This window comes from Chinchilla lanigera, unplaced genomic scaffold (assembly GCF_000276665.1).
Source record: "Chinchilla lanigera isolate Chin_1 unplaced genomic scaffold, ChiLan1.0 scaffold00059, whole genome shotgun sequence".
Taxonomy (NCBI): Eukaryota; Metazoa; Chordata; class Mammalia; order Rodentia; family Chinchillidae; genus Chinchilla; species Chinchilla lanigera.
In genome coordinates, this window is record NW_004955460.1 from 1764163 (window position 1) to 1787198 (window position 23036).

At 42.3% G+C, this 23036-nt stretch overlaps 1 protein-coding gene across 3 annotated transcripts in view; it reads left to right on the top strand.

Moving 5' to 3' along the window:
* Positions 1–23036, top strand: part of Gli3 (GLI family zinc finger 3) — a 277128-nt gene that overhangs the window by 235706 nt on the left and 18386 nt on the right. The window lies entirely within an intron of this gene.

Consider the following 23036-nt stretch of genomic DNA (forward strand, 5'->3'; position numbering starts at 1 on the left):
TGTTCGTTTGACATCCTCTCATGCAATGACTTCTCTTTCTCTGAAATGTTTCTTTTTTCCCATCTTTTTGTCAACAGGAAGAGCTTAAAAGTGCTGTCTTCCTACATTAGTAAGAACCAAAGTGAGTCAAGAATTTTTGCGGAAAAAAACCTTCATTTTCTCTTCTGATAGAAGAGAAAATATAATTTCCTGTTTCTCAGGTGTGTTCTGCAGAACAATGGCTCTGTAGTGTGTTGCTCGGTGTGAAAAATCAGGTAAAGAAAGTTGATCATTTCTTGTTGCAGGACTTCTCCAAGCCTTTCAGATGTCACTGTGTCCTATGGCTTTTCAGAGGAGGATGGAGTGACTTCTGCCTCTGTGAATCCCATGATTCCAGAGGTTATTTCTGATTAGCGTGTGGCAAAGTCATCTTGTGCTTCCCTCTTTTGGAAAGATGCTTTATTCTTTACATCTCTTTTTTCGTCTTGAAAATATTCATGATGCCACGTATATCTTGGCCTTTTTACATGGAGCTCAGGTCTGGTTTATGCTAAGAAAGCTTGATTTTGTCTTTCTTTTGAGACAAGTATGGCTTTTACTCTTCACCTTGATCTGATCTGATTTGATTTCCTTGATATCCATTCTAGCCCCTCCTACCGAGGCCCACATGAAACCTACTTCCTTCCTCCGACTTCGCTCGTGTTTCTCCTCTTACCCTGTTTTTGCTGCTTGGGTTTTTTTGGGAGATGGAGGTAGACTTGTGGCTTCTTTTGAGAACAACAGACAGATATTTCTACATTTTTCTAATGGTTTTCCAACTTATTGCTTATAAGCTCTGAGATTACTGATTGTCTGGCAGTTCTTACCCTTTCTTTAGCTGGACAAGGCTCTTCGTGGTGGACAGCTTGTGAGGTGGGTGCTTTTGGCAGTTGACTACACAGAAGGTGTTCTGCTGATCCTATTTGATGGTGGCAGATTTACCATTGTAATTCACACACTTTTTCAGTAGTTTTTCCCCTGAGTACTGCAGGTTGAACCCAGGGCCTTTACATTAAAGCTACATCACCAGCCCTCTTTTTTTCTTGTTTTTTATTTTGAGACAAGGTCTCAGTAAGGTCTCACTAAGACACTAAGTTGTCCAGGCTGGGCTTTGCACTTACAGTCCTCCTGCCTCAACTTCCCAGAGTGCTGGAATTATAGGTATGTGCCACCACACCAGGCTTATTAGTTCATATTTAATGATTTATTCAGCATTATCTTTAGAATTGTGAATCCCAATTCATATAGTCCCCCGCCAAAAAAAAAAAAAAACCACCATAAAGTGGTAAGAGGCCTATGCTGAAAAATTCTGCCTCTTTTCATTGTCCCACTCCTAGCTAATTCTTATTTCCCTGTGCACATTAACTGCTCATAGCATCCATATCTTTATGGAAAATTCCTTTATGGCTGAAGAAGGGAAAACAAATATAAATTCTTACCCTCCCTCCCTTTTTTACCACAAGAAGTTCCCATCTGTGCTTCCTGTGGCTGGCGCTAGAAGCAGAGGAATGTGCTTGACCTGGCCTGAGCCAGTGTCTCTGACAGGCAGGCATGGAGGAAGCTCCTTTCCTGTGCCCGTCTAGACAGGGCAGCATCCTTAGCACCTTGCTGGTGCTTTGTGTCACTGTGAGGGTCCCTGGATGTGGGACTTCCCATTCCAGGGCTCAACGAGGTGCCCATTGTATTTTTGACCCTCCATTCTTGTGTTGCTACAGAACTGTGGTTCAGGGCGGTCCACAGACATGGAAACGACATGACTCATTAGAAACTTTTATGGCATTTGACACTGAAGATTATGGGCGGGAGATATAGCTCAGTGGCTTAAGTGCCTGCCTGCAAGCCTGAGTTCAATTCCTGGTGCCAAAAATAAATAAATAAATAACGCCTGCCTGACGCTGAAGATTATAATCAGTGGTTCCTCTCACTGAATGTATTATAGACTCCTCAGGGGTGTTGTCAAATTCACGTGGTCTTTGCGTTGGTCAGCTGTGGCAAGACCCCATATCCATGGGCAGCTGATGCCAGGAAGTGGAGTGGTCCTTCATCGTGGTTTCAGAACCATTAATGTGGGTCCTCCGGAGACACAGTACCTACATGTGGAGAAGAGGGGAGCCCATAAAAGCAAGCAAAGCCACTCTAGATAGAAGACTTTCAAGGAGCTATGGCGAACAGGAGTGGACATTTACCTAATGTTGTGGTCACTGCAGTCACAGGACCAAGAGCCAATAGCATGCAGTTCTAGCAATTCCAGCTCTTACTGTCTCTGTCGATTATCGTGAAATCTGGCTCAGATGTTTCCAGAATGTCACATGACATAATGAGAGATGATACTGCGTGACTCAGTGACACATCAGTCTGCAGCGTGAGATTTCAGAGCTGCGATTCTGTGTAATAAAGGCGGCTCTTGGAGGTCATTTTCATGGTAATCCAGATGGTTCCAGTAGTTTTCCATGATCATTTTTGCCATCTGAATTGATGCTAACTTCCTGTCATGCAGTTACACCCAGTGGAAAGCAGAGAACGTGGCTTAGTGCCATCTCTTCAACAAGAGACCCACTCATCTTCTTAGGAATAGAAGGATGATTTCTGTCACATACAAAGTAAATTTCTGACTTTTCAGGAATCTCAATACTAAATGTAGAAAATCTTGGATTTTTCACTTGAGCAAGATTTAAATTCATGTCCTCATCTCTCCCCTGAAAAACCATGTGGGAGAAAATACAAAAAAATAAGTAGGACATTGAAGCAGTCTAGGGTGAAAAATAATACTTTTAGCAGAAGAGAAAAAAGAACCGTAATTGAAGATGTTAGTTCATACTTGCTCCCTAGCTTTGCATAACAAAGAATATTTTGACTGTTGATACCCGAAGTTGGTAGACAATTTTATGAGTAATGTAGAGGTGAAAATGTCCATAGTTTACGCATTAGGTCTACTGTGCAGATCTACTTTGTATGGAGCCAGTATTATGTTAACACTGTCCAGAGTCTCTGCCAATAAAATTAAGTACTCTATTGAAATACTTTAAATTCATTATTTTACCTTCTTGCTAAAAGTAATGACGTTTGCACTTTATAGTCTGATGAGAAGTGTTGAAGTTCAAAATGAAATTTATTTTTGAAGCTTTAAGGAAGGAAAAAAAATCACACAAGTGGTGGCTGTGGAATGGGGCCCGTGAATGCTTCATAATCTATTTGTTTGACATAACCCAGGTCCTGCCAGTGAACAGCAGTTGGTTGCAGCAAATCTTGGGCATCCCTTGAATGCATTTTACAGATTTTCTGGACACACTAGATAAGGAGTGAAAGAGCTATTTTTTAAAAATATGTCTAAAGAAAATACAGTTTCTCTGACACATGCCTGGAATTTGTGCCTGTGGTGTGAGTACCTTAGAAGGGGTGCCATATATTGATTGCTTCAGCCATCTCCGTTTACTTGTAAAATAAATGAAGTCAGTACTTGGCCCCTCTGAGTCCCAAAGGACCATTTCTATCATTTGCCTCCTGTTTCCAAGCATTACCCTAGAATAACCTGGTAGAATCAACTTCATGACGGCATGCTAGCAAAAGGATTCCTGAAAAAAAAATTAATTAAAGTCTATAAATTAAAATTTAAAATCTCTCTGTGTTCAGCAGGCATACAGATGTCTACCTCCTTACAGCCCAAGATTGTCTCTGAATTAGAGCAAGGAAACCCCAGCAGTAGAGTTCAGTAGAGGGCATCTTTGCAGTACGTGTGTGTGGATGGACAGCCTACCACTGGCTGCTGTGAAAGATAAAGAAGCAGATTATTGAATACATTCTGTATTCCCCTTGTCCCACTGAGCAGTGGTTCCTGAGTATCTGCCGTGTGGTAGACAAGGCGAAGGCCCATGGGGTACCAAGCTAATGAAGTGCGGTCCTTCTGTTCAGGAAGGCATCTAGAAGGGGTCATAGCCATAGCCATGCAAAGCAGGTCTAAGTGGCATACAAGGCAAAAGGCATCAGCAGGGCAATTTTAACTTGCTTAGTGTCCAGTTATTACAACACCAGCTCATTCTTTCCTACTGAATTTGTTTCTTTATGTATTTTCCCCCCTTGCTTGTCTTGTCTTATGATACAGACAGCGTTAGTGGCTCTGGTACTCTAATCTGGAATGATCGTTGGCTTCTGCCAGCGTTACCAATAGCACTCATTTTAATAAAATGTGAATGTTGAAGTAGCCTGGGTCACAGGCAAGCCGAGTGTGAAAGAGTGAGCCTGCAAAGTTGGCCAGATCCAGCTACCACGTACTGACTTGTAAGGATGATGTAAAGCTCTTTCCATAAATAATATTACTTCTCTCAGAATGTCAAGTTTCTTTATCAACCTTCCAACCATCAGCCGGGGATGCCAGTCTTTCCTGGAAAATGGTACCCTAGGGTTAGATCATATCACGTATGGAAACATCAGGGAAAGAAAAATAAAACTTTGGTTAAAAGAACATATACTTTATATAGTTATAAAAGGAAAATACCGAATGCTCACACCACTCACAGCTGAGATGGTGGGAGGGTCTCTCCCAGCACTTTTCCCATGTGAAGAAATAAAAATCCCAGTTCTTCTGCCCATTGTTTTATAGCCACCTTGACTTGCACAGGAAATCAGAGGGGAATTATAAAACAGGGCCTGAGAGAGCCCCGTTTCGCCTTACCGCACTTGCCACATACAGATGTATCAAATCAAATCAGAACAAGATGTGATCTTACTGAGAAAGAATCCCTATAATATCAGGTTTCCGCCCCCTGAATGTTCCCCCAAGCATGCATAAAATCATGGAGACCTAAAGTAGAATATTGAAGAGCGCCTTTAAGGCCAAAAAAAGCAAGCTGCCTTTACCTTCCTTGTATCATATTATATGTACATATTACAATTATGTCAGCGATTAAAAGCATTGTCATGCTGAATTAGGAGCTGTTTTCATGTTTAGGGTTAGATAACTCTCTGCTGTACCCCTCCTGATTCCTTTTATGTCCTAAGGGCAAATCTTTTCTCTGAGGTCAGGAATGTAATAAGGTGGGTTTTTCTCTCTCTGGGATATTGTGTCTGTCTCACTGTGTTTAAATTGATGCAGAAAGCTCTTCAGAGCAAAATACAGTATTTTCTTTGTATATGAGCCAGCAGTTGACTAACCCATAGGGAATTCTCTGTGTTGAGCATTTTAAAGGTAAGGTTTGGGTAGATTTGAGCTGCTGATGTTCAACAAAGATGCCTGGGGAAGTGGATTAGCTGTGGCCCTGAGAGGAGAGACCTTCTCTCTCATGTGGTCTTGAAATTGTGTGTGTGTGTGTGTGTGTGTGTGTGTGTTCTAACCAATAGCTTCTAAGTGATAAAATAATTCAAGAAAGTCACCCAGTTCATTTTAATAATAATGGTTGAAAACCAAAATGAAGAGGAATTACAGTTTATGAAAACAGATGTATAGACATTTAGCTGCGGTAAAGGAATGTCCTAAAAACAAAGATTCCTGCCCATCAGATCATGACGTGTTAACACATCTGTCCTGGGAGTTGACCCACAGGCCCTGGGATCCAGAAACAGCAAGTTCCTCCACTTGAACCACAGAGGAAATTCTCTTAGATTTGGTATTTTTTTCCAGACCACCAGTTACCAGAGCTGGGGACTATTGCCAACCAAGGATAAAATATTTAACCCTTGTAAAGTTGGTTCTGGGTTCTGATAGTACCCAGATTATAGCGTCCTAGATGTACTGTATGCATATGTGTGTATGTCTGTCCCTGCTTGGATGCTGTATTCCTCAGTTTTTTGTTATTGTAATGAAATACTTGAGGCAGGCTGCTTTATTAGGTAAAGAGGTTTATTTGGCTTGCAGTTTTGGTCGTGGAACTCCAGACAGCATTGCACAGTTCTGGCAAGGGTCCCTGTGGCCATATCACATCATGGTGGAGATGCATGTGTACCTATCTGTGCCTTGTGGGTCTTCTCCTTATAAAGCCACCAGGACTCAACCATGGAATCTGTACCCTAGGGACCAAATGTATTATAATCACTTTCCAAAGTCCCATCTTTGAAACATCAGTTTCCATCCTGTGAACACTATTAATTATATGATTTGGGGGATTAAGTTTTTCCTTGAGTTTGGGGGGTCATATTCAAACCATAGCAGATGTGTGTAGGACCCTCCCTCCCTTCCTTCTTTCCCTCCTTCCTATCTTTTTCATGGTTACTAATTGCTCTGTCTTTTTTTTTTTTTGCCTTACTGAGACAGGGTCTGGCTATGCAGTTCAGGCTGGCCTGGAGCTCACTTTGTAGCCCAGGCTGGCCTCGAACTTGAAACAATCCTCCTGCCACAACCTCCCCAGTGTTGGGATTGCAGGCATGCACCACCATGCCCTATACATTACCCGGCTTAGTCTGTGTGTTTTTTGTAATGTTTTCTTAAAAGAGACTTGAAAATTTTCTCTTCTGGCAAGCTTTTTAACTTGGAGGAAAAGTCTCACTTGATCTTGAATTACCATAATTTCTTCTCATTCCTATCTCTGTAATAAGTGGAAAGATTAACCTTGGTTTCTGTCCTTATCTGAGCTGTGAAATCATGATGCCTTCCTGACATGCTGAACCCCTCTGACCATCAGCAAACTCCCCCTGTAGAGGATAAAGTACCAGCAAGAATCAGCCAAGGGAAGACATTGCACAAGCAGGTCAGGCAGAACTGAGGCCAAGCAAAAGCTCAGCGTGAGTGCATCCTACACGCGAGATCTCGTTACAGACGAGACAGGAATGACAGCGACACAGGACACCATCTCCCATGGCCCTATGCAATTGATCAGTATCTGTCCTGGATGGTAAGGTCCTAAGTTCAGGTGGCTCAGTACCACGGTGCCTGTCGCCAGTGTTCCCTGAAGGAACTGTTGTCTTGGTGCTTACCCTATGGTTGTGTGGCCTGAAGATCGAAACATAGTAACATCATTTTGCAGCAAAATTAAATAACAGAAAACCCACTTTTGCTTTAAATATCCAGGTGACAAAATTTAGACCAAATGTTGCCTTTTGTTACCTTCAGTCTGGTTTATTTTGTCAGTGCATTCCCTATTCCACCCCCTCTACCCCCCGGAGAGTGCTGAAATTCATAAACTTTTAACCAGTTGCTGTGATATTATAACCACACTATATTAATACTGTGTTCATGAGCAATGAGGAGACCATTATGAAAGCCACAGATATTTTGGGAGCAAATTCTTAAAGGGTCAAAAGAAAGCCTTAAATGAAACTTTCTAAAAGTTGAACGTTTATGTGCTATATACTGGCCAAATATTCCTGAGAAAGTGTGCTTATAAAAATAAGTTTTATGCAACCAAGCACAAATTAAAAACATATTTTTAGGAATAAATTAGCCTTCCTGAGGAATGAAATTCTTACTTTGGCGGGGAGGTAAAAGGCAAGGCAAACAACAACAACAACAAAAGAAATGGTTTAAATTCAAGAGAAGTCCCCCTTCCCCAAAAGTCAGTTCATCAAGTGAAGAGAGGTGCTTCCTGGAAGGCAGGGTATCTGCCCAAGTATCCTTTGGAAGAGCCACAGATCATTCTGTGTTCATGCACACGTGAGCACACACATATCCTTACTTGTTTTTTCAAATTGCCAAGATTCAACTTGTGTTTCTCTGTAAAATGCCTTCCTTCTACTCCTCCAAGGGAAACCCTACAGGCCAACCTTGCTTCCTTGTTTTGGTCTCCTCAAACACTTTAGTCATGGTAGGGGGCAAAATTTCCATTACATTAATGAGATTTCCACAAGCAGATTAAAGAGGAAATATGCCCTTCAGTCTTTTCTTACTTCACAGCATTGCACTGGGAAGAAATCTCTGTATAAACCATCCACAAGAACAATAGCCAGGGGGCAAAATTCCAGTGAGATAGAGTGTAGTTTAATCACAAAAAACTTGATCTATTTTTTTTGCCTCTGTCCTTCATCTGAAGCTTTATTGAATTATTTCAATGGAGATCTATTGTAAAACATTGGATTATTTGCCTTCCTCAGCCAGTGAGACATAACACGATAAATTAGGATTACCATTTCAATGCTGGAGCCTTTATCCCATCGTGTCAATAGTGTCTCGGTGGAAATAAGTTTTAGAATTCTTTTCTTTTATAATAAATAAGAACCAACTAAGATAACTTAATTATGTCATCACTAACTAGAAAGTTCAGTCTACAACTGCAATAGCAAAGGAAGATCTCCCGAGTGGACCTCAACGGCACCTGGGACTCCAGGTTGATTAGATTGTTGGGAGTAGAACGATCACAGGAAATTGCTTCCCTTTCCTGTGGCTTCTGGTTCTCCAGGCACAAATCTAAGACAGGCAGCAGCCTAGAAATCTACTGTGATCTCAGACCACATTGACTCCAAACTTGATATTTCTAGTACACATTTCTAATAACATATTCCCCCAATAAATATCTGTTGAGTTCCTACTATATGCTGAGTGTTGTTCCAGGCACTGGGAACATATTATTAAACAGAGTTGATAACAAGCTCTACCTTTGTGAATTTTATATCCTAGTGGGGGTCAGGAAGAGCAGAAAATATATAGTAAACAATTTCTGTTAAGCTCATTTTAATGTGTTAGAGGTGATGAGGGTCATAGGAATAAAAAGAACAGCAGTTTAGAAAGATTGGTCTGTAAATAGCGTTTTCAGGACCAGGATCAAAGTGGGGTGATGAACCTCAATGAAGAGGTCTCTGGAGAAGGACATTAAGGAGGTCAACTTGCCTTGGCTTAGTGACCCCATCCTGACGGTGGCCCAGGTGCCTGCCTCTGGGGACCTACACATTTCCCAGGCTTGGCAGGGGGGTTGGTTTCTTTTAAGGCACTGGCTCTGCTTTTTTCGGTGGGAAGTCAGGTGAGCGCCCCTTGGTCTGTGAAGTCCTCCTGGTCCCTCTCATGCCACGTTCTTTCTTTCTGGGTGCTGTGTTACAACTGGTCTCACCTCTCCAACTCTGCTCAATGCCTGGCTGTTATACAGCAGTCAGATTGGGAGAAAAAATGTTCTTCCCACAGCAAACAGCTTAAACACTGAGTGCTATGGATTTCTGTCTGCGATGTCTCACCCCTTCCAGAGGAACAGGCCAAATGAGCTACTTTCTGTCCTTAAAACTGCATTCTCCACCATCTTGCTAGACATCTTCTCTTTCCCATCTGCTTCCTCAAAGCTTCCTGGAACTGGGAAGCTACCAGCGGCAGAGAATTTAACCTCCTCATTCTTTTTTTTTTTTGTGTGTGTGTCTTTGAGACAGAGTCTTACTGTGCAGTTCAGTCTGGCCTTGAGCTCACTTTATAGCCCAGGCTGGTCTCGAACTCGCAATGATCCTCCTGCCTCAGCCTCCTGAGTGCTGGGATTGCAGGTGTGCGCCACCACTCCTGGCTTAACCTCCCCATTCCTGAACCTCTCCTGTGGATGCTGTGCCAAAGGTTCCTCCAAATATTCCCGACGGGACTATTCCACTCTGTCCACTGCTGCTTTTTGTTTTCTTTGTTCCCTGCTTACCCTTTCGTTTTGCTGACACCCATCCTTGCCAACTGCTATTCTGCTTTATCCTCTGTTCAGTGTCCACAAGTCAAGGATTTTCAAATTAGGTTTTCTGAATGTGTTATTCTTATAAGTGCTGGGGTGGGGGTTACTACAGTGAACACCAGGTAGCAAAGGAAAGGAATGGGATCATACTCTTCCTTCAGCTAAGTTTTCCTTAGATTCTTACATTTTTTCTCAGTTATACTAGGGATCTAATCTGGGGCCTTATGCATGGCAGGCATGTGCTCCACCACTGAGCTACAGCCCCCCTGCCCCAAATTCTTAAATTTTCACACCAGTGCTCCTGTTCTCTGCTGGATCTCTCTATAGAGATGTTCTTGAGGTATCTCCTGTGTCTCACCCTAAATAGAAACATAACTCCCCCCGGTTCTGTGGAGCCTCCAGTGCTGTTATTGCCTCGGAATCTTTCAAACCGGAAACTTCACTGTGCCTTATGACTCCTCCTTTCCTCTAAGTCCTCATCCTCATGTTATTCCAGAATGTCCCTCAAATCTTGCTCTGCTCTCCAACCTCATGGCCACTGCTTTGGTGCAAGCCCATAGCTCTCTCTTGGATGAGTGTTGCGGCTCCCTGAATGGATTTGTTTCTCTGTCTTTTCTCAGTTCTCCCGTGACACAACTAGAGTTCCTTTTCGTAAGCACTGCTCATCACTGCCTTACTGAAAGCCTTCTCTTGGTTGTCTGGAGTCTGGGTATCTTAGACCATTCAGCACCCCTTAGATATTCTCTAGTCCATGTCTGTAGCACCCACCCTACACATGTGTGTGTGAGTGCACACATGCACGCAGCCTTTCTCACCCTGCACTTGGTGTCATTTTGCAACATACTGTGTTCTTTCTTGATCCTGTATCTCCTTGTCTTCCTTTTACAGTGCACTTCTCTTCCTTATTGTTTAGCTCAGGTCTTGTTTATGAAGCCTTCCCTTCTGCCCTTATTAATACCTATCCCATTGTATTACAACTATTTGTTTCCCATTTCCCCTGGTTTTATTCTTATCTTACTTGTATTTTTGCCCACAGTATATAAGTAATGAGTCACTAAAACAAAGTCTGAACCTCCACTCTTTCTATAAACTCCATGATCTAGGAAATTACGACATAGATGTGACACAATATTACTGTTTACCCATACTGTGTGAGAAATGTATTCCTGTGTATTCAGATGTACCAGCAAGGGCAGATGTAGATATTTAGGAGGGTACTGCACACCACAGTAGCTGGTGAGTAAGAGTTAGTTGGAAAATGGTAGTTAATGCTTTTATGGAAAAGCTTGCTATAGCAGAGATGCTCCCCAGCTCCCTTCCCGTTTCCATGTGGTACAACAAACCTGAACAGCCCAGGGCAGTGCACCTGGGAGTTTCTGTGATGCAAAGACCCCAGAAAAGAAAGCGAGCCAGGAGTTATCCAAGTAGCTTACTGTTTAATTGCAAAGCAAAGGTGTCCGTGATGGGAAGGCTAATTTTTAAACAATATTCCTTTCTGCATTCCTGAACCCAGCCTTGGATAAGACTCAGTGGATATGTCTCACTCCGTCTTGCTTCTCCAGTGTTTAGCACGGTAACTGTCATATCCTGAATAAGCTCTGACTTAATAGTGAATGAATGAGTCAGCTCAACAAGGACCGGGCAGATTTCCAAGTGGATAATTTTGCCTGCTTGCCTGCCTCCTTCTTTTCTTCCAGTTGTTCTTGAAATCTGTCTGTGTTTCTATCAGCAGTCACAGTTCTCCTTTTTACACACACACACACACACACACACACACACACACACACACACACCACTAGCCCGATCCCTTATTAACTGCTGAAAGGTTTTCCCAGTGCTTTTCATGTAAGACTGGCTTGTAGCAACACGAATGGCAGAAGATCTTCCTGGAGAAGCACGGTTGGGGATGTGGTTTGGACTGTGGCCGGTACCAAGCTAACTTTTATACCTCCTCTCTTCAAAGGATTCCATTCAAAAGATTTTTGACTTTTCTCCAAATATTAAAAGTAGATTATCCAAATCTATGTGAAACCGAGATAAGGTTTATTATATGTAATTATTTTAACAAGGATTGTAGTCATCCAAATTATGATATCAAAATACAGCGGTACCTCGGTTCACGAACTTAGTTGTTTGTTTCACAGTTTGGGGGAAGATGGCCACGTTGGGGTTTGTGTGGGGAAGCTGGCCGTGGTCGTGTTTGTTACTTGATGTGGAGTTTGTGAACAGAAGCAAAATTTTTTGGAGGATTTCTGTTTGAGAACCGAATTGTTTGCAAACAGAAGCGATCTGTAACCCAGGGTTACTGTATGTAAACCAGTACGGAAGTTTAAGAACTGATGGCTGTAATGCTCAGAACTGGAATTTAGTAACAGGGAGGGAGGATGGTTGCATTCATTGAGCAGTGAAAGCAGAGACCATCTATTAAAAGTGAGATTTTATTTTTCCTTTCACATTAAAATTTTGAGTTGTCTCATCACATTTTATGTTCAGGCCTTTTGAAAAGAGTAATGCCTATGTGTTCAGGCACCAGGTGGATTCCTGGGATTATAAAAATTAGGAAGTTATTAAAGACTAGCATTTTGTGTGCTTTCAGAAAATGAAACTCTTACTGTCTTGCATGTCAAACAGGAAAATTTTTCTTTACTTTTGTAATCAGGGACACTTTTTAAAAAAGTCTCTCCTGTTCTTTTTAGGGCTAGCTGCATGTGTGTGTATTAAGAATCTTAAAGTTAGAAGTCCAACTTGTGCTGTTCTAAATATATTTACACCTATCCGACCTACCTTTCGAAGTTTTATTAACTAAGTAAGAATGCTTTCAACAGCGGATTGGAGGAAGTAACTGCTCTACAGACACTGGTACACACAGGGAAGCCGTCCTTTAACCTTTCTCTCTGCTCCTGGCAGAAATCCAACTGTACAGCACGGGAGGATTATAATGCTGTGGGACACAGTCTGGCTTCTGAAGTCTTTCCCTTGGAGATATGTGCAGAATGGCTGAAGTTGGTAATGCTTTCCAGATATGCTGGATGCGTGGGAATGATCCGTACATATGAATGACGAATCCATTTGGTCCTCGAGAGAGGCTGGGTTTTATCGCCATTTTCCTGGCCCCTCTGGGCTGGCTGTTCAGCTCAGTGTATGCGGCAGCTGAGGGACAGGAAGCAGCCTGTCCCTCATCCCCTTTAGAGTTAGCTAGCACTCAGGTCAAGAACCTTGGTGCCCATTGCACTGTCCAGATTGGTTCATTGCAAGGAGGAGATGAAATAGGTCCCTTTCTGGAGATGGGCTTTGCAAATTGGCTACATAACTGCACAATTAAAATTATATTGCATGTCTGCGTTTTCTTTTCCTTCTTATTGCTGGAATTTTTAGAGTGCCACTAAAACCTTACTTGCTTAACTCTGTATGTCTTTCTTTTTGGTGACCAAGCAACCAGTCACGCTGTTTAAGAATAGTTTGTGTTAATCATTTTGGCTGAAGCAAAATTGGTAAATAAAGGGACAGAATGATAAAAAGTTAAATGTACTCAGTCACTTGTAGAAATTATGTCAACTTTTTATATTTTACATATTTATGTAAAATCTCAATGGATTTTTATAATGGTCCTTCCAGAAAAGAAACTCTAAAATTATCTTTAACAGTCACCTAAACTATATGAAAACTTTTAAAAAGAGTCATGTGTGTGTTTTAGTAAAATGATGATTCAGAAAAGAAAACTTCAAGAGAAAGAACATTTTTATAATTTCTACAAAGAATCAGAGGTCCTTACTGTACTTTCAAGAATGAAACTGTTTTCTTTTTAAGTAATGTAACTAATATGAACTGATATTAGTCATGTCTGATTTTTGCTTCTTAAAAATTTCCAAAGACTAAAATTTTATTATATGCTAGACCATCTTAATGTGGTCAGTGCACTGTTATTATACCTGAACACGAGCAAGCACTCCTTGGGGTGAAGAAGAGGGATCGGGTAGATAAAGTATGTACACCTAATTATTTTGTAATTCAAGATAACAGCAAATGGTAATATAGACTCTAAATTCAGTGATTGAATTTTGTGTGAATTTTTGTGACTTTAAGAATATATCATGTAATAGAAATATCCTCTGTGTGTGTGTGTGTGTGTGTGTGTGTGTGTGTGTGTGTGTGATTAGTGGGAATTGTGACTAAGGTGTAACCTTTTGCTTCCGTGGAAAATCATTTTCCAGGCCCCGGCTGCTCCTCCCTCTTTCTGAAGGAGGAGAGTTGCGTTTTAGGGACATCCCAAATCTTACTTCAACCACTTTTCCTGTTTCCCCAGAGCCTCCGTCACCAAGTACAAATCATATACCATATAATTCACCTATTCAAAGTATACAACTGTTCGGCATACTTGATATATTCCCAGAGACGTACAACCTTCACAATCAGTTCCACATTTTGTCACCCCCGGAAGAAACCCCATATCCTTCAGTTGTCATTCTCTAATTTCTCCATTCATCCACAGCAATAGGTAACCATCAATTTGCTTTCTTTCTGCGTAGATGTACCCATTCTGGACATTAATATAAATACTTAGTGTTTGTCCACTTTTGACTGGCTTCTTTCGCTTAGCGTGTTGTTGCCGTGCCATCCATGGTGTGACGTGTGTCTGTACTTCATGTTTATGTGCCGCTCTTCCTCAATGTGAGTGATGATAGGTTCAGTTTAACGTGGTTGGTTAGGGAGGTGAGCAGGTGGTAGTTGTATTTTAAGTTGGTTAATTTCTCTTCCTAAATTCCACATTACACAGCCTTTCATTCAAACAAGACATTTGTCTTGTTGAAGAACTTTGCCTTTCTTACACATAAAAGAAAATAATTCTGTTACATTTTTGTGTCTGGAATTCAAATAAGTATCAGAGGGACTCCCCTTATTTATTTTTAATGAAGAAGCATTTTGTTTGGTTGTTCTCCTGCCCTCATACTTAATGTGCACAAGTTGGACATAGAAAATTGTTTTACTTGTCTAATGAAAATGCTGCTCTGTACCCAGTCTTGAGTTCTTTTGATGTTTTTCCATATGATTTTATAGTTACACTTAAAAAGCTAAAAATGCTTCAGTATTTTTATTAACCAATTTTAACTAAAGCCCTCATTTTGTGAAGTCTCTGGAAAGATCCCTTCCCCCAGAAAGCTGCTGTAGCTTCTTAAATAATCTGTTAGGAAGATTGTAGGGTGCCACCAAAATGAATTTGAATTATTTCATTTATCTAAAGTTAAAGTGCATATTGAGATATAAGGCCTGTTTCAGTCCTGATAGTCCATAAGTCTTGCTTTTCTCCCCAAATTTTTGCCTAGAGCGGCGTTTAGGAATCCAATCACAGCGTGTTCCTAACATCATCTGTGTCATGACAGTTGTAAAACTTTCTTTAAAAATGTTATGTGTATCAAATAATACACAAAACAAGAAGCCGTAAGCCTTATTTCAAATGGAAAGTGTTGAGGCGTTTTTGTGGAGAGGTTTCTCTTAGGTAAAGTGTTTCAACCTCTCAGATTAGGTAAAGACTCCGACCAAATCAATTTTAATATAAGTTAAATTTTAATAGTCTGGATCACTTTTCTCTTTTTTCCCCCTTTTAGAATTATCAGTAAAGAAATAGTAACAGGTGTGCAAAGTAAAGAAACAAATTGGAAATTGAGGTTTCTTAAAATTGTTGACTTCTCTCTCTCATCTTAATGCCAAAATAGAAAGTTTTCATAACATACTTCTTCACCAAACCCTAGAAGTTTGAAGTGATTGTTTTCTATTAAACATAGTCATTCACTTGAGCCAGTCATTCATCTGGGAGCTAAATGGGTAGCAATGTGAAAAGATTAGAAAATATCAAACATCCTCAGTTTGACATTCTGAGAAGGAAGTATTTCTGTGTTATTTCCTCCCTTCAAAAAATATGCTCATCATACCAAATGATGGCCTCTTAGGAGGGGTCCAGATACACAGAAGTGTAGCCCAGGTGTGAATCAGAGACAGACAGGATGGAGAGCAAGCATCTCTGCCTCAGCTGGCGCCCCTTGACCAATAAACCGCTGGCCTACTGTGCAGGCCCACTGGCTTGCATATTTATAAGTGAAAGACACTACTCTTCCAGGTGCTATTTACTTTTTTATTAAAGCCATAAAACTCTGTGTGTGTACGTGTGTATTTGCATTTGGGCATTCTTATATACTTTACTATTCTAAGGACTAAAATTCTTGCCTTTGAATGTAACTTGTGGTATGAGAAACTTGGGTGCATACTTTGCAGTCACCTGTCAAGTTGGTGGGAAAGTCCTGTGCTTTTTGACGAACAGTAGATGCACAACATATGAGGTATGATTGAAAAACACTGTGTTTAAATTTTAAAATGAGTACAGTAAAGGACACATTGCTATCAAATCCCCCACAGAATCCCTACCCCCTCACTTCATACACACTTATCCCATTGTTCTTGCCACTTTCTGAAACAGTTCTGCAAGTCCTCTTTCCTGAGGGTCTTCAGTTGTGATGTCCTGGCTGCCTCATTGTCCTGAATTGATTCAAAATGTTTCCCTTGCATGGTCATTTTAACTGTGGGAAAGAGCTGGAAGTCTGCCCATGCCAGATGCAGTGCATAAGGTGGATGAGGACGCATGGTAATGTGTTATGAGTCTGCCTTTCTGTTGGATGGCATTCAGCAGCAGTATTTGTGGAATTTTTTATCCTACCTCACATAGACGCTCACAAAATAGGACCTCTAGGAATGCTTCAGAAAGTGGAGGGAACGATGGGACAAAAGTATATTCAAAGCAAGGGAGAGAGTATTTTAAGGGAGATTCGTGACAATGTGTCTTTTACTGTAATTATTTTTAAAAATATAAGCAATCACTGTAGATTTCCGTGACATCTCATACATGCACAGGGAAGCTGAAAGGAAACTGTGGGATTTTGTGTTTTCTGCTCACTCTTTTCAGGTGTATTTAAACTTACGGTTTTCATGATGGCCCTGGGGGAATTTGCCTTCTTGATTTAGGGAGCAGGTAGATGTCAGGGCTGAGCAGGCTTTGGAGGCAGCCCATGTTTATGGGTTAGTGAAAATTACCCAAGGCAGAGTTCAGATGCAGATGATCCACATGTTGGAGCCACACTGGAAGGAAAAAAGTCACTTAGACCCTTGGACCGGAGGCTGCCTACCGATTTAGAGCGCTGTGCATTCTGAGTGGGAAGCGAGAGTCTGGCCAAGGGACAGCGAGGCTGAGAGGCGGAAAGAAAGCAGAAGTGCACTTCCAGGCTGCGAGAGCTGCTTGAATAGCAGCTTTATTTACAGCGCCCTGGGCGGAGAGCGCGGAAGGACCTCATGCGCGTGTTTCGTCTGAAGGTTAGGAAAGCCGCCTGCTCTGAGCTCATGGTGAAATAACGCAGCAGGAAGAAAAGACCGTGATTAGCTCAGTGAAGTCCATTGTGGGCTTTCGTTCTGCAGCTTGAGAAAGGAGAGCGCCACTCTCCCTTCTCCTGGTGTCTTTCTTCCTGCCCATCTCCAAGCCGTCTAGGTTGACAGTCAAGGCCTGCTTCCCAAAGACAATCCCTTAGCTTAGTTATCTCCTGCCTCCTCCACTGCCAAGCCAACTGGAGCTATCTCTCGCCTTCCTCAGGGTGCCCTGAGCCTGGGGGAGGTGGAAGAGATGCCAGAACGGAGCCTTGGCTCATTTGGCTGCAGACACAATTGGAAAATAACTTGGTTTGCTCTTGTTTGCTTTAGCAGCCATCAGTTTCTGGAGGCAAGTGCTTACAGCCTCAGGAAGCATCATAGGTGACTCAGACTTTACGAGGGGAACTGCCAGTCCCCCCCATGTCTCTGTCCTGTTTATTCAGACAGGAAGACTTCTAAGTGGCCCTGCAAGTTGCCATACGTCGTAATTTACACCATCTATCTCTTTCTGGTTCTCCGGGCCTCTGGCAAATTGCATGTCTTTGTGTTGGATTAGTTTGGAATTTAATCATGCATTATTTTCCCTCCAATTCAATTATTTATGTATGTGATGAACGTTTTCACTGTTAGAAAGTTAAATTTTAGTGAAACCACAAATAAACGCATGCCTGTTGAGTTGCTGGCCAACTTCCTGTAAGATCGGTCTGTCTGCTGGATATGAAGAATCCACTGTTTATTATTCTTCTCAGCCACTTTGGATTTTGGTGAGAAGAGAGAGAGAGAGAGAGTTTGTGTGTGTGTGTGTGTGTGTGTGTGTGTGTGTGTGTGTGTGTTTCCACCAAATCCTGAAAATGACGCAGACAGTGAGGTGTCTGACCTAACCCTTCCCCCTTTTAACCCAGGTTCCTGATTTTTATTCCTTTCTAAAGCTGTTTTCTTTGGTGATATTTTGCCTTCTAATTTCAGTTTCTCAGGTTTGAGGGCTAACCTGACAAATATCAGAGCAAGAAGAAAACTCAGAAATCAGTTAGTTTAGGAATGAGCCACATCTAGCCCTCTGCTTGCTTGTGTAGAGCCCATGAACTTAGCCATGAGCTGAGAATAGTTTTCACACTTTTAAATCAGTTTTTAAAAACGTCTAAGGAACATTTCATGTGAAAATTTTCCATGTCCCTACGTGAACAGCTACCCTTGTTGATTTACATACTGTCTACAGCTGTCTACAGAAATCTTTGGACCACAGAATCTAAATATTTACTGTATGTTCTCATACAGAAAATATTGACCGTACAGAGCTCTCTCAAATGATCTCACTGAGAAGCCAGTGCAGTTTATTAAAGGAAATTAGAACATACAGATACATGAAGTCTGCGATTTCTCAGGATTCTCATTTTCACCTAAAATGTCTCTCTTGGAAATACAAGTTTAAAACACATTTGAACCACCTAAATAGTCAGAAAGATGGAGCAGGAAAGAGAAGCAAAATGGACCCTGTCTCACCCCTCCACGACCATCGTTTCCTTTACAGAAAAGTAACTGCTGATCTGAGTGTAAGTTTAACATCGAGAGTAGTTTCAGAAAATGATAAAAGCATATTGGTTGGGACTCAGGCCCACTCTAATAGTGTGGAAAGGGAGATTGCCAAGATGGTAGCCTTGCTGAAGAGAAGTTGCGTGACTGTCCAGCGCAGCTTCCTCCTCCCCGCTCCCCACATGGAGAGGGTTTCCCTCCATCACGTTCCCACACGTGGTAGACAAAGCTCAGTGAGGTATAAATGGGAAATGTTTGGATCTCTGCCCAACTGTCCTCATGAGCAGCTGCCTGCTTTCTCTTCCTGCCAGACACACACACACACACACACACACACACACACACACGTGCGTGCACGCACACACACACACACACACCACTGTAAGCAGATTTCATGACCTCCTGGGCACTTGTGTTGCTAAAGTAAGTTCAGTTTAGGCCTCTAATATCAATATCATGTGCAGTTCATAGCCTGCTCCTCCTTATCAGGACAAGCGAGGCCTTTTCTCTGATACCCCCTGAAGGAGCCAGGGTCTGAGTTGGAGCTGGACACCCCTCCCTGCCCTAGAGGCCAGCGCCCTTACTGTGTTGGCCCTCGGAGGAAGGCAAGGCCAGGGTCTCTTACCTCACTGGCCCCTGCTGGCACTTCCCCCGTTGGTCATCCATTCCCCTAAGGAGCACCAGGTCCCCTGATGGCCTCCTTCTTTGGAATAGGCATTCAAGGGTGGGCTTTCTCAAGGGATGTAAGACAGTGTGATCGAGAAACACAGTGGATGTTTAAATTTTTAAAAATATGTATTACTGCAAAAGACACATTGCCATTAAATCCCTTCAAAATGCTCCCATTACTTTGAAAAAAAAAATCCCATGATTCTTACCATTTTCTGAAGCAGTTTTGGAAATCTGCTTTCATTTGTGTTTTCAATTGTGCTGTTGGGGCTGCCTTGATGTCCTGAATAGATTCAAAACGTACCCCTTTCATGGTCATTTTCTCCATGTGGAAGAGCCAGAAGTTTCCCAGTGGCAGACCCAGTGAATGAGGTTAGTAAGAACACGTCTTCACAGTTTTACAAATCTGCCGTGCTTCAGGTGGCACTGGGCACCCATACACTGTATTTTGGATCATACCTGGTAAAGACACTCAGGAAAGAGGACTTTCAGAACTGCTTCAGAAAGGGCCAAGAAGGATGAGATTGCTATGTTCAAAGTGACAGGAAGTACTTTGAATGGGATTCATGACAGTTGTCTTTTACTGTAATATTTATGTAAATAATCACTATATATTTCAGTGGCACCTATGTCTCTGGGTGGGAGTAGCCCCAGCCTTACTGTGGGGCACCTCACCCAGCCCCACTGCACTTTGAGGTGAGCCTTGGCAAGTTGGCTCCAACCCAGCCACCCCAGCAGCAGTGTCCACTTGACTCCTGAGAAGGAGGTATCTTCTCACCATGCACCAAGCAGTGGTAGAGCCTGAGGCCGCCATGTCTGGCTAGGTGGTTCTCTCTTGCCAAGGGTAGGCCTCACGCTCATCCTCACCAGCTCCCGCTGTGCTTCTGCAAATGTCTCCACTCCTGCCGTACCTGATACCTTTCGGAGCTCTAGTCAACTTCCGGGTTGGATTCTACTTGAAGTACAGGTTCATCTGAGAGGCCACCATGAGTCCTGAGGCTCTACACTGACTCAGGAGCCTCAGCTATGCTTCTTCATAAAACCCATTATTTACCTGCCCGATGAGCATCACCACTGTAATTTTGCAGAAATTTAAGTCATTATCTATTCTCCTGCAGCAGACTGTAATTTCCTCGGGGCAACAATTGTGTCCGCCTTACTCCCCAGCACAGGACCTGCTGAGAGTATTGCTCAGCACATCCTCAGAAATGCATTTGAGAAAAGAAATGTTGTAATTAAATGCATTTTTCTTTCATCTAACAAGTCCAGGTTCCCATGTGGATATCTTTAGAATATTTTTGAATTTCTGGAGTGTTTATTCTTTCAAAGTAATGAAATATCGTGTGTTAAATTCTTATTGTTTAAGTACCAGGTGAAATGAGGTAGCAATAGGATAAAAGCGTCCAGTGTAGTTGCTGTTGCCCAGTGAAAATTTACTGTGCTGCATGGGTCAAATCAGTTCAACAAATATTTGTTGAGTGTCTGCAAGGAACCAGAACACTGTTACTAAGAGTGGGAAACGAAAGACATCTAGGGGGAAAGCACTGCTAGGAGTTAGCTGAGCACAAATTGTGATTCCGTTTCCCAGTTTTGATTTTTCTTTCTTCTTCCTTCCTGCATTCTCCTCTCTTGTCTTCTTCTCCCTCTCTGCTTGCATTCCTGCCTGCCCACTTGTCTACCTGCCTTTCTTCTCCTTCCTCTGTAATAATCCAGATTCTATTCATTTACTTCCAGTAAAACTGACTCGAGAGCAATCTGGGGGGAGTGGTTTGGTGTGATTGTTTTTCTCCCTGAAGAAGAGAATTCACAGAAGTCCTTGTACTATGTGGACTTAATTTTAAAGCCTGGACTTCCGTACACATTTAGGACCGTGTGGGGTCATCTGAGACCCCGTGTGCATTGCTCAGGAAGCTGTACTGGCAGCACAGAATCAAAGATGACATGTTGTTTCTTTGCATACATGTGTGCACCACCGTAGCTTTTAAGAACCACTGATACATGGAACAGTTGTTTTCTTTTGTTTTGTTTTTTGTCTTGTTGAGACAGGGTCTTGCTATGCAGTTCAGGCTGGCCTTGAGCTCACTTGGTAGCCCAGGCTGGCTTCGAACTCACAATGATCCTTCTGCCTCAGCCTTTCGAGTGCTGGATTTATAAGCATGCAGCACTACATCCGGCGGGAAAATTGGATTTGGTAAGAACCCACGTTTACTGACTACAGGGTTGCCATACAGTCATGTACCTGAATGCTTCTGTTGGTGACCCTGTGATTTACAGCTTCCCTGGGATCATAGTGGTCTCCCTGCATGCTGTGATCTGCCTTCCGCTGTTTTCTGTTCATCCAGCATTCTGAGAACCATTCAAAGACTGGAAAGAGAGTGATCATTTGTTTCCTCTGCTCTCATCCAGTTTTAAGCTCCACAAACAGCACAGAAAACTTAACTTCTGTGGAAAACTTCTTTTCCTGAAGTGGGCAACCACCTAGTGGAGAAAATGGGAAAGGTAGGCTCTGATGGTAGAATTTTACCCTTAGGTCCCGGAGACCCCTCCCTCAGGAACCAGAATATCAGCAGGCAAGTAATTAGATGTTGTGTCACTGCCACGGAACGCAGAGGACCAAAGGGACAGTTCAGTGACTGGACAAGTTTTTTAGCTGATGACTTTCTATGTGTGTTTGAGGAAGTTCTCCCAACTGCCTTAAATTAAGGCAAATATAATGCAGGATTACTAGAGAATCAAAAGAGGATATAAATCTCCCCAGTAGTCAAGAACTAGACATTTCAATTGTGTTCTTGCCCTTGCCCTTACCTTGCCGAGACTGACCTGCCTGTGATCCAGAGGGACACCCTCCTCTTGAGATATCTCCTCATGAGATATCTCATGTCTCCCATTAGGAAGGCATTTGTCATATTCATCCAGGAAGCCAGGTACAATGTAGTTCTAAACCCTTGAATTGATGAAGAATTTGAGAATGTTCTGCTGCATTCTAAAATCTGAATTAATAGGATGTTAAATCTGGAAATGACTTGAGAAACTAGGAATCCCATTGCTTGTTCGTTTGTTGTTTTTATTAGGACTGAGGACTGAACCCAGGGCACTTCCCAGTACACTACAGCTCCAGCCGTGTTCTCTTTTTACTTTTGAAACAAGGTCTCCTTACGTCACTAAGTTGCGCAGGCGGGGCTCAAACTTGTGATCCTCCTACTTCAGCCTTCCAGAGTCCTGGGATTGCAGGGATGCATCTCCAAGCCTGGCTTTATTGCTTTATGTTGTGCGTGAAAAGAACAAAAGCCCTGAGAGGCTAGATCACTTGTTGGCTAGATCACTTGCTGACCGCAGCACACTTCTCTTCTCTGGTAGCTAGCTTTTCTCTCTGTGATTCTTAAAAAGAGAAAATCACATCGTGTCTGAACTACAGATTAATTTGAAAGGTGCTTTCAGTTTTCATAGTACTTGTTATAGATTTGTACGTGCATATGTGTGTGCCATGGGTGTAAGAGTTGCAGGACACTTCTACCATCCTTTAACCTTGATCCACCCCACACCCCCTTGGCAGATGAGCATTAGTGGAGGCCCAGAGGAGTCAAGGTTGCCTCACCCTGTTTTACAGTTGTCTGGTTGCAGAATTCAGAAATGAACTCAGCTCTTCAGATTCCGATCTTCGTACTTTTGCTGGAACATCAGACTTCCTTTCCATAGTATCATCCCTCCTGGCTAGGAAGCATTCAAACCCAGTGAGCAAGAGCAAATTTTTGTAGATAGATACTTCGGTCAGGTAATAACCTGACCAGGTAATAATCTCAGGATTTATGATTCGGCCATGTATCTTCCATTGCCTATGAAATGAGTAATACATTTCCATCT